The sequence below is a fragment of the Halichoerus grypus genome, chromosome 14, assembly GCF_964656455.1.
Source record: "Halichoerus grypus chromosome 14, mHalGry1.hap1.1, whole genome shotgun sequence".
In the NCBI taxonomy this organism is placed as follows: domain Eukaryota; kingdom Metazoa; phylum Chordata; class Mammalia; order Carnivora; family Phocidae; genus Halichoerus; species Halichoerus grypus.
In genome coordinates this window covers 67,412,369-67,424,810 of record NC_135725.1, presented here as the reverse complement: position 1 = coordinate 67,424,810, position 12,442 = coordinate 67,412,369, and the positions used below count along the sequence as shown (strand labels likewise).

Below are 12,442 nucleotides of genomic sequence, written 5' to 3'. Positions count from 1 at the left end.
AGAAGGATGTGCCTGGAAAGAGATATTCCTCATTATAATAAAAAGAAATCAGAATCCTCTAGGGCTTTGTGTAGCATGATTTCTTTCTAGAGAGATCCGTTATCCCAGGGGTACTAAGAAGGTCCAGTTTCTGGACGCAGTGCCCGGATCACACCCTAGAAAGTGACCTTGGAAACATCTCCTGCGGTTTATACACTAGTGACCATCAAGAAGTTCCTGTATCCTACTTGACTCTCTGATGGTGCAGGCTTCTGCCCGAGATGAAGGTAGTAGGAAAACTGTGTGAGTTCTTGGGATTTTGGTTGATGGTGAACCAGTCAGTATAAAGGGCTTAGGCCTAATGCTTAAGATCTATTTTTGTTTTATTCCAGAAGTAGTAAAATAGTAAAAAAAATACTGAGTTGCTTTGTTCAGTGGTCTGTGATTCTATTGGTTAATATTTCTGTAGTATAATTTCAAATAAGATATATATTTCTGAATTGGGATGATGTTTGCAGTTCCAGAAAACTGGTCCAAGTGGCTGCCTAAGCTCATTGGTGTAGACATATGTAGCCTGTTGGCATTTTTTGGGTTGTGTGACATAGAGGGCCAAAGGTTATTAGAAATGGTAGACCATTTCCTTGTACCGTTTTAGCTATTTTGCTCTATTTCACTACAAGACAAAAATGTTCACCCTTTCAGCTAGAATGATGCAAATTTTTGGAAATATGGGTGCTTTTAGAAGACAAAATAATTTATATTGGTGCCCATTCATTGTTTCATTCCTGTTTAATGATTAAACACTTACTGTGTGCACAACCCAGAAAATCCCTCCACTCACATAATGTCTGGATTCCACTCCAAGTAGAATGACAGTATGGCCTTCATGATCTGACAGTCAGCAGCTTAGGTTTCAACCTAATAATCATCCCCTCCCTGGTTGGGAGGGTTAGCATGATAGGGTACGTGGAAATGCACTATCAAAACTGTCAGCTACATTGCAGTCCGTCCTGTTGTTGTGGTGGTCCCTTGTAGATCAGTTGGTTCTTGGCTGGGTATTAAGGTGGCTACCATATGCTTTTTGCACATTTCTTGGCCACAGAGAGCATCTCAGGTTCTGCTCCTGCCTATTTGCTGTTGCTGAGAGCTCTCTCTCCATAAAGTCAGAAAATGAGGCTCTTAAATTAGAATACAGTGAGTGGTCAAAATTGTTCTGTGTAAAGGTGATTTTGAAGGATACCTTTGGGGATGAAATGACTTGGGGATGAAATGACTTTGGGATGAAATGACTTCCAAACATTTTGAAACATGACTCTTATTTACCGAGTTAAACAGGGCCTTAATTGGAGCACTGGGATTGATATTTGATTTACATTAAGCAGCCTGTTACTCCTGCCATTTGGTTGACATTTCAACATTTTCAGTGGTAGATGAATGTGACGTGCGACGTCATTGGCAATGGGCAGTTAATCGCACTGAGAAACACGACAGGAGCAGCAGCCAGATGTCAGGTGCAGCGTCGTGGGCAGAAAAACTGGGGTGTCAGTGTGTGTTTCTGTACCAGAAGTGGATTTTCAGGAAAGACATGTTTTGAAACATTTCTCCTTTTTTTTTTGTTAGTGTGGATGTTTTTCTGTTTTTCAGCCAAGGGTATTCTCTGTCTCCTGATGACCCCTGGACAACAGTGTTTTGACAACATGGGGGGAAATGTGGCAGAGGGGAAGGGCTGTGGGCTTGGGGTTAGCAGCGTCTGGGTTCAAATGTTACATCAGAAGTTCTACCAGCTGTGGGACCTTGGATAACTTGAGCATGAGTCAGCCTCAGTTTCTTCTTCTTTTACATGCAGATAATATACTTCACCCTTTGTCATTATTGGTCATGCCTATGAGGAGTGTGACAAGGGGCCTGGCATACATCAGGTGTTCAATAAATAGAAGTTAATCATTGATAGAAATATTTTCATGCTGAAAGCAATTGCTGGGAAGATAGAAATTCTCTTCTGAGTTAGGAATCAGTCATGCCAAGCAAAGTAGCCCTGAAGAATATTTCAGCGAAAAATTTTATTCTTTGCCTAGATGCTGTCAAGGCTTCTTACTCTGTAGATTCTTATTTATGTATAGACCTCAATTATGTATACCTTGCGTGAAAATTAATACTGGATTTCAGAATGGTATTGCATCCTTAAAGTTCTCTGGGGTTAATAAAGTGGCTTCCATTCGGCATTCTCCTTTTAATTTAAAAACATATTCACTTATTGAACTATGTTTTTTCTTTCCCCCCCCATCACTGGGCTGACCCATCCCTCCCACCCCCCCCCACCTCCCCTGTAAAACCCTCAGTTTGTTTCTCAGAGTCCATAGTCTCTCATGGTTCATCTCCCCCTCCAATTCCCCCCCCTTCATTTTTCCCTTCCTACTATCTTCTTCTTCTTTTTTTCTTTAACATATAATGTATTGTTTGTTTCAGAGGTACAGTATGTTAAATTCATTATGGTTCAGGTATGTTCTGGGAGCTGGACTCAACGGAGATCCTCACAAAGATGGCTTCTGAGGAGTACAAGGATAGGTCGATACAGGAAATATTATCTCCAGGTTAAATGCATTTATGAAGGAAGACTTAGGTTCATAGTATTTGTACTGTTGACATAACAGCCTCTAGGAGGGGAACGTGGCTATGTAGCAGTGACTTCTTTTGTCTCAGGGCTCAGCAAGGTGGATTTGGCTGTTACAGTTGGCTGGGCAGGTGAACTTTCCTATGCCTTCCTTGCGGGTCCTTCTTGAAGCAGCGCCTACCTTTCTCAGATGGAGGAGAAGTCTTTATGGGGGCCTCGCTCTGCTGTCCTCCAGTAACTGCCAATCTGTTTTGGACTGCGAGAAGGAGCCATAACGGGACTAGCAAATTCTGTCCAGAGGGATTTGTTTGCTTCTCTTGTCAAGGTCCTTGTTGATAGTGTTGGTTTCTTATTGCTGCTGTAACAAATAATCACACACTTAGCAGCTTAGAACAACATGAATTGATTATTTTGTAATCCTGTAGGCCAGAAGTCTGGGCACAGTGTGGTTCCCCTGGGTCTACTCCTTAGAGTCTCACAAGACTGAAATCAGAGGCTTTACAGACCTGTATTCCTTTTTAGAGCCTCTGAGGATGCATCTGAGGATACATCTTCTTCTGAGCTCATTCAGGTTGTTAGCTGAATTCAGTTCCTTGCATTTGTAGGACTAATGTCCCTGTTTCCTACCTGGACGTCAGCTGAGGCCAGTCTTTGCTCCTAGAGGCTGCCAGCATTCATTCTCATGACTTTTTTTTTTTTTTTTTAAATCAGAGAGAGAACACAAGCAGGGGGAGCGGCAGGCAGAGGGAGAAGCAGGATCCCTGCTGTGCAAGGAGCCCGATGTGGGACTCAATCCCAGGACCTTAGGATCATGACCTGAGCTGAAGGCAGCTGCTTAGCTGGCTGAGCCACCCAGGCGTCCCTTTAATTTTTTTTTTTTTTTTGTTATGAGATAGAAAGAGAGAGTCCTTCTCATGATTTTCATGTGGCCCCTCTCCAGCCACACTGGGTCAAGACCCTACCATGCTTTAAATTTCTGTCTTTTCCTTCTGCCATATCTCTCTGCTTCTAGCCAGAGAAAGTTCTCTGCCTTTATGGGCTCATGTGATTAGATTGGACTCATCTAGATAATCTAGGATCATCTCCCTATTTGAAGGTCTGTAAGTGTAATGATATCTGTAAAGTACATTTTAACATGTGATCTAACATATTCAGGTGCCAGGGACTAGGGTGAGACTGCTTTGGGGAAGGCACTCATCCTGCCACAAATGTCTTTTAACTGAAAGGTATATTTCATTATGTCTTTGAAATGTTTCCTCAGTGCTCTTGGCTCTTTATTAGTCCCTCTTCGGCTCTGTACATTTTCTTGCCCATATTCTGAGAGTGACTTCAACACATAATAAACGCTACCCACTAGAGTTTTTAATGCACAAATCAAAAACAGCAGTGACTTTGGGAAGTAGGGCATCTCTGAAAAAGACATGAGCCATTCATCAACAAACTAACAAAGATTTACTGTGTGTCTGCTTTGTGCCAGGTCCTGTTCTAAGGCTCCAGCAGAGCTGCAGCCACGATCAGGGCAGACAAACACACATGGAGCTTTCACTCTAGTGGGCACTGGGAACCAACTTCCAGGCTGAGATTGGGAATTTGAGGAATTCTTCACAGGTTCTGGGTCTGTGGACTGAGGGCTGTCCTTCCATCCCAGTTTCCCTGATGAGCCCCCAGCAGCTCCCTGACACCAATCTTTGCCAGCATGAGACACTGTAAGCCTGGAAAGAATGTGGGGTTAGCTAGGCTTGGGTTCTAGTCTTGGCTCACTGTTGCCACAGTGATTCGAAAATGGCATCTGATCCTTGAAGTGGGGCAAATGGTGTCTGATTCATGAGTCAGGAAGGACAGGCATACGGACTTATCTTTTCAGTAACAACTTGGGGACTGCACAACCATGTGGTTAGATTGTCTTGACCTCTGATGATACCTTTACCCTAAAAGGGGAAGTTCTGTTTCTGTGGAACAAAGAGCTCCGTTCACATGTCTTCTGGTGCATGCAGCATATTCTTGCAAAGGCAGAACTCAGTTCATGGGACAAAGGAGGTAAAGTGAGTGGTGCCCTGAGGTCCCCAGAAGACCAGTGATCTCACAGATGGGCTCTGTGTAGATTGAAGGAACAGATAGAGAAGGACAGAACAAAGTCATTATTGTCTTGCAAGCTCTTTGTTTAGCATCTGCTTGATCCTTGACACAGGCTTAGAATACAGAGGGGCTTGGCTCATTCCTTTTTGGGGCTACATACTTCAGCTTATCCCATGCAACCCTTAAAGCATTTGTATGAATATTTTGCAGGAGAAAATAGTTGCTTTTCTCCTCCTGCATAAAAGTCAGACATTTGTGGTAAGTATCAGATTTTGTTTGGTGTTGTTTGATTGTGCTGCCCACCTGTTTACAGCATATGCTTTCATCAGGCAGTCCATTGCGATCCTTATCATTTGGTAAATGGTAGAATGACACACCTCCTGGATTTACTCTTAAGACTGTGTCTTTAGGGGCATGTGGGTGGCTCAGTCAGTTAAGTGTCTGCCTTCGGCTCAAGTCATGATCCTGGGGTCCTGGGATGGAGTCCTGTGTGGGGCTCTCTGCTCAGCAGGGAGCCTGCTTCTCCCTCTGCCTGCAGCTCCCCCTGCTTGTGCTGTCTCTCTCTGTCAAATAAATAAATTAAAAAATTAAAAAAAAAAAAAAAAGACTAAATTCCTATACGAAAAGGGGAGCACACAACTGGAGATAAATTGGTGTATTAAACAGTGTTAATATGATTTTACTCCATCTGTATTGACATTTCTGCAGACTATTTCTTCCTTGAAAAGTGCTATTTCTTAAATTAAGGTTTAGGTTTGATTTTGGTCCTGAATTATGTGGTAGTAGATGTATTAAACTGTGTTTAAAAAGAGAAAAAAAGTTGGGGCACTTGGGTGGTGCCGTCATGTTAATCCTCCGACTCTTGGCTGAGGTCATGATCTCAGGGTCTTGAGATTGAGCCCTGTATCGAGCTCCACACTCAGCGCAGAGTCTGCTCAGGGTTCTCTCTCCTTCTGCCTCTGCCCCTCTCCCCCGAGCACTCTCTCTTTCTCTCTCTCTCTCAAATAAGTCAATAAATCTTTCTAAAAAAAAAATAGCAAAAAAGTATTTTTTAATTGCATTAAACACATAAAATTTAAAAGTTAATATTTAAGTTATTGAATTGCTTTTAAAGGATTAGTACCTCCCTCAGACATGGGTTTTATAGTTCCCTACTTTAGTAAGAAATATTAAAATGTTCCTCAAAGGAAAACTTCATTGTCATGTGAGTCATTGGAAAGAGGTAAGATGTCATCTGGATGGCAGTAGTCTTTGTACCTGGTATGTGGCTTATTTATTTTCCATTTGAGCTAAAACATAAAATCTTAGCCTTCAGTTGGATTTTCTGAATATGGGCAAAGTGAAGTAGAGACTTTTAGCCTACTTTGAGAATAAGGGAAGTTTGAAATGTCCTAATGAACACCTTGTAACATGTATTCATGGGGGGAAAATAAAATTGTGCATTATATTGAAAATCCTATTCAAGTGTATATGCGTCCACATTATTTAGTAGTAGAGTCCCTGAAAAATTTGGATGGGGATAAGATTTTTGTAAATTGAAAAGAGTTTTCAATTACATTTAATTTCACAGATGATCTGTCTTCTATTTCTATTTGGCTGTGGCTTCTCAATGTATTAGTAATCTCTCCCAGTCTTCATTTTATATAGTGATTGTCTATAAACAAACACTTAAATTAATTCATTCAGCAAATATTGAGGCCGGATCTGTGCCATGCATGGGGCTAGGGGGGCAGTGGTGAGCAAGGTACAGCTTTCTTTGTTTCCCTGCTGGTGGGCAGTGGATGGGACAGACCAGAAAAGGAGCAGAAGCATTCTCTGCTGGGTGTTGTGTAGGCCTAACCCACACTAACCCAGTCTTTGAGGATCAGGAAAGAAGCATCTGTCAAGTTGGGACCTAAAGAATAAAGTTTAATCAAGTAAAGAGCAGGGAGGAGAATGTTCCAGGACCTGGCTTGCGTATGGGGTCCAGAGTGGGGAGAGAAACGAAGGTGGTATTTAGGGGAACCGCACATGATGGAGTGGTCCAGAATGGAGCAGATACAGCTATGGGGAGTTTGAAGATAGAAAGAACAATAAGACAGGATGCTGTGGAGGTGACCACAGGTTAGCAGAGGCAAACTTTCAGGAGCTGTGTTAGGCCCTTGGGCCTCATCCTTTAGAGCAAGGGCACCCCCCGGAAGGCTCCAGAGGGTGAGTGACTTGATGAGGTGAATTTGAATGACCTTTGAAGCAGGACTCACACCAATTCATCTCTTGCCCTCCTGAGGTGTTTCTCTCTTGCTTTTGGTTTTTCTTCCACACACATGTACTGGGTGCCTAGTTATTCTGTACCAGGAACTATGTTGGATGCTGAGTTGAAATAAAATACCAGCTCAGAAATTAAAGTCAAATTGACTTGGCTAGGTTACTGCCTTTTCAATTTTCAGTCTTTTACAATTTAGTTAAGCTAGTAGGATAGAAAGACTATAATGAAATCATCTGTTAGACCCAAAAAAAGATGGGGCACAATGGCCTTTGTCAGTCTAGGGCCAGCGCTCCAGAATGTCATACTTTTAGGCAGTGTTGCCATGTTGTGATTAACACACTTTGCAGAAATGGGCGGGAGCCTTTTGGGTAATATAATATGCATTTGTCTATCCTTCCTGTAATGATATTACAGTATTTAGTTATGATCTAAAATTATTGCATAATAAATGAATTCTGGTTAGCTTAACGTAGGTCATGCAGTCCCTCACTAAAGGTTTTATTGTCACTCTTTTCCCCTCTTTCTTCATACAGAAAATCACTTGCCTCCTGTGGTCAATGGGGACCCATGTGAGTTCATAGCCAATGGAATGTTTTTGTTTAGGAAAAATAATAGTAGGAATTCCAAACTGTAGATTGTTTACTGGAACTCTTCGGAAATACTGGTTGGCAAGCTTTGCCTTCCTTTGTCAAGTATTAGCAGGAGACCACAGTTAATACTAGGTTCAGACACGTGGTTCTCGGACCTCATTTTGTGGCCCAGTTTCAGGGCATGTTTCCTGGGGTTAATTTTATTCAAGGAACTTAAACATCTTTTGGATCGAGTATGTAGTCAAGCCAACTTAAACTCTTGACCCTTCTTCCACTTCTGCCCGCTCTGCTTCCTTTCCTCCTCTCTCCCTCTTTTATCTTTCATTTAATTAAAAAGTATGAACTAGTGAAAACTTACAACAAGGCGCAGAGACTAATATAAAGAACACCCTTGTCCCATCATCCATCGTTCACCTTGTTTGCTTCCGATTCTTTTCAGGAAATAAAACATCACAGGTATTTTCGATGCCACCTGTGTATCCCTATCTCTTTCCCTCAGAGACCGTCACTACCCTGGGGTTGCATGCTTTTCTGCTTTATATCATATAGATGTATTTGCATTCTGTTAATAACAATATACCCTATTGGTTTGTAGGTGTTCACATCGTATAAATGCGTATATTGATCTGCAACTTGTCTTTTTCAGTCCAATACTGATAAATCATATTGTTGAGATTTATCAGTTTTAAACATGTGGCATCTGATTCATTTTAACTGCTACATGGTATTTCCTTTATATACTGAAATTTAAAAAAAATCCGTTCTTCAGTCTCTGGCTTATTTTTTCACATTGTTTATAGTGTCTTTTGGTGCATAGTTTCTACTTTTAAAAAGTTGAAGTCATTTTTTTCCACCTTGGTTTGGACTTTTATATTTTAGGAAGGCCTCCCCTACCCCAAGTTCATAAAGACATCTTCTCCTATATATTTGCAACTTTCATTTTTTACTTTGAGCTCTCTAATCTGCCAAGAACCTAATTTTGTATAGTGGTGTGAGATGGAAAACTTTCTAATTTTTCTTACATGAACAACTAGTCCCAGCAACAGTTAATTGAATAGCCCATCTTTTCCCCATGAATTTGTAATATTTAGTTTGCGGATTCTCATCAGTCTCTTCTCTGTATTTTATAACACCCAAGCACAGAAGAGTAAAATGAAGTCTTGAGCAAAATATCTGGATACCCTGAGCTTTAAACAATGCTGAAGATGAATTGTTTTTTGTTTTTTTTTAACCCTGTCATGTCAGCCCACACCTGTGTGTAACTCCAACACATCTTTGAAAATGAAAGTTTATTTGTATTGACAATAGGTTGCAAATACTTATGTTCGTGAATACTGAGCATTTAATCTCAAGCAACAGTTAGTGTAAAAAGGGATCCTAATAATGACCTTGATTGTCCTACCTATTACTTATGGATGGCTTTAGCCAGTGTTCCTCTTGGAGACCAAAACCTAAATTAGCAGCAAACCAGAGCTCAGACTATTGACCATAACTTTATGATGTGGTATTGCATTTGTGTCTGAATATGTGAAAGTCTGATATCCACGGTAAATGTAATGAAGTCCTTATAGTTATGTCTGTGGTCAGCTGTGGTGTTCATGGGTTAAACAGTCATGCAGTGTGTGTGGGGGGCTTTGCTGAATTGTGTAGCTTTTAAAACAAGAGGAATAAGTCTGCCTCAAAGGTTAAGACATTTACGTTGAAAAACCTGAAGGGAAAATTAGTACCTATGAAAGTTTAAATTCATTCAGATGAGGAAGGCGTCATCTAAGAACAATATGAACTGCTGATTGATTAGTACCCTTCAGGGGAGAGGTGACTGCAAATGGTGACAACAGGCCAGTGGCGTAGCTAAGGTTTCAGAGACTTGGCCTTTGGCACTTGGTGGCTGTGAACTCAGTTGGTGTACCGTTCTGGCCTCACATGCATTTTGCACCATCTCCGATCCCAGTCGAGCTGGGTGAATGGCTTGGCCTGTCTTCAGTGCTTCACCATCCAAAGCAGACAGCGTCGTGTTGACCAGACAACCAACCACCTTCGCGCAAAGCAGGCTGTGGAAAAGAGGCATGAACGTTGTCCAAGGGGCTATGGCTTAGTGGTTCTCAAACTTTGTGCAAAAAAACCCCTGAGGCTTCTTGGCTCACATGCCTCGCTTCTGAATCAGTAGGTCTCCGAGGGCTGGGAGGCTGCACGCTTAGCAAACACGGCAGCTGGTGCTGGTGCAAGAGCTTTGAGACCACACTGTAGCCACGGAAGCTGCTCCTTCACACGTGTCTGCCATGATTTTGGTTGTCGTCAAGGGCAATTGGTGCCATTTAAATTTAATATTTCCTCTTTGTAGATTCACTTCTTTTGCTTAATAAGCTTAGAAAAATTATATCTCTATTGTAAAGGTAAAAAATCAATATCATTATAAATAGATTGCATATGCATTAAGGTAAATGTGTGCGTGCGTACACACGTGTGTATGTATGTAGGTATAGATACATATACCTAAACGTCGGTGATGATTTTTCCTTTCAGTCTTTCGGTTTAAATGTCAATCTTGGGGGGTGCCTGGGTGGCTCAGTCGTTAAGTGTCTGCCTTCAGCTTGGGTCATGGTCCCAGGGTCCTGGGATTGAGCCCCGCATCGGGCTCCCTGCTCGGCGGGAAGCCTGCTTCTCCCTCTCCCACTCCCCCTGCTTGTGTTCCCTTTCTTGCTCTCTCTCTGTCAAAAAATTAAAAAAATATTTAAAAAAAATGTCAACCTTGGGGCAAGTTTATATGTGTGTGTGTGTGATATAAATATACATCTGTAGTTATATTTCATCCACCGAACATTACTTAACATAAGTATATATTTCATCTGCTTGGTATCTTTTGTTTCACAGTTTTGCAAACACTGAGGGAAAGGGGGGCCTTAGGGAGGAAAGGCGCATTCATTTCAAGCCTTCAGGAATTAGGTCTTAGTCTTGCACTGAAGAGGATTTCTCATGTTAGAAATAGCACATTGGGAGTGGCTGATGGGCTTTGAGATGACAACTCTAGTTCTCTGCTCAGTGGAGGGAGGCCGCCTCAACAGGAGAAACAGTTCTTCGAGAGCTAGCCAAGAAACGGAAGGGAGGATGGATGTCTTTTCAAGAAGTAGAAAGCCTTTCAGTTTTGGTAGTAAACTTTTGGGGAAGGGAAGAGGAAGGCAGGGGTGACATTGCTGAGAACTGTGAGGGCTCACTGTATGCCAGGCACTGCGTGAGATGCTCTGCACACGTCCTCTCATTCAGCCTTCTTGACGCCTGCCCACGTGCACACCACGAATGCTGATGCATTGAGCCATTTGCCCAGGGGTCTGTAGCCACCCCGGGTCCCCATAACCAGAGAAGAGGGGACAGAGTGACAAGAATCATCAGAATCTTATTTCCATTAAGACTTTATAAAAAAAATGGATTAACTACTAAATTTTAAGTTGTGGAAAAGGACGTTCAGTTAATTTGGCATTCTTTTGTTTTGCTGCACGGTCCTGAGTGTGCATCATCTTGTGAGCCTGATGGAAGCATAGAAACACTTTACCTCCCATGCCTTCCAATGAAGACCTCTCAGTTTGTAAAAGTTTTCTTATTGTAGGTTCTGTAGAGTCAGCTCTTAATGTGATAACCTTTAGTGATGATGTAAACCTGTAGTAAGAAAGTGAAAAACCAAAAATCTCCCTCTTGTTTCTGCTCATGATTACTTAATGGAATCATCATTAACAATCTGTGAGTTGCATCACCGAGACCTACTTGAGTATAGTGGTTAAGGGTAATCAGAGGCCCATTTGAAGATGGGGAGTGTGGGAAAGGTGGACCCTGGTGAGTAAGCCACTCTAGGAGAGCTCATGAGTCAGGCTGGACAGATTCTTTCATAGAACCTTTAGACAGATTTTATCAGGAATGTACATTTAGGATTTGGCTTGGATATTATGATGATCATTATGATACTATCTTTTAATCTTCTGTATTTGGAGTTCTTTTTATTTTATTTTATTTTTTATTTATTTTTTTTTTGAGTAAGCTCCACACCCAGTGTGGAGCCCAACAGGGGACTTGAACTCATGACCTTGAGATCAAGACCTGAGCTGAGATCAAGGGTCAGTCCCTTAACTTACTGAGCCACCCTGGTGCCCCTGGAGTCCTACCTATCTATCTATCAATCTCTATCTCTTTTTTTTATTTATTAAGATTTTATTTATTAGAGATATGACAGATAGCGAGAGAGAGCATGAGTGGGAAGGAGAGAGAGAAGCAGGCTCCCCAGTGGGCAGGGAGTCCAGTGCAGGTGGGGCTTGATCCCAGGACCCTGAGATCATGACCTGAGTCAAACATAGCTGTTTAACCAACTGAGCCACCCAGGCGCCCTCCTCCCCTGGAGTTCTTTTTAAAGGAAAATCTCTCCAGCTGCTAGTTCTGAGATAATGATGAGCTCTGTCCACTTCCAGCTATTTTCCACATAGTCTGTATTATGATTTCACAACATTTCTTGATACAAGACAAGTAGCAAAATAGCCCAGCCTTGGGGCGCCTGGGTGGCTCCATTATTTAAGTATCCAACTCTTAATTTCAGCTCATGTCATGATCTCTGGGTCGTGAGATCAAGCCCTGCATCAGGTTCCACGCTCAGCACGGAGTCTGCTTGAGTTTCGCTCCCTCTGCTCCTCCCCCTGCTTGTGCTCTCTCTCTCTCTAAAATACATAAATAAATCTTAAAAAAATAGCCCAGCCTTCTCTAGATTAAAGAGGTATCTGATATATTAAATAAAATGATGCCCATAGAAGCGCCAAGGAAATATGGCTTTTCCCAGAAACTTTTTTTTCTATTTAACAAATAAAAATGATGAAACTAACCCTATATCTTTTTCCTTTCGGAAGCCTGAAAACTCAGAACCCAAATTTGAGGCTCCTCAGCTCTTGTAATTCTGGCTTCAGGGTC

General features: G+C 41.9%; 1 protein-coding gene across 6 annotated transcripts in view; it reads left to right on the top strand.

The window, feature by feature from the left end:
* ABCA1 (ATP binding cassette subfamily A member 1) overlaps positions 1 to 12,442 on the top strand; it is a 126,890-nt gene that overhangs the window by 54,400 nt on the left and 60,048 nt on the right. The window lies entirely within an intron of this gene.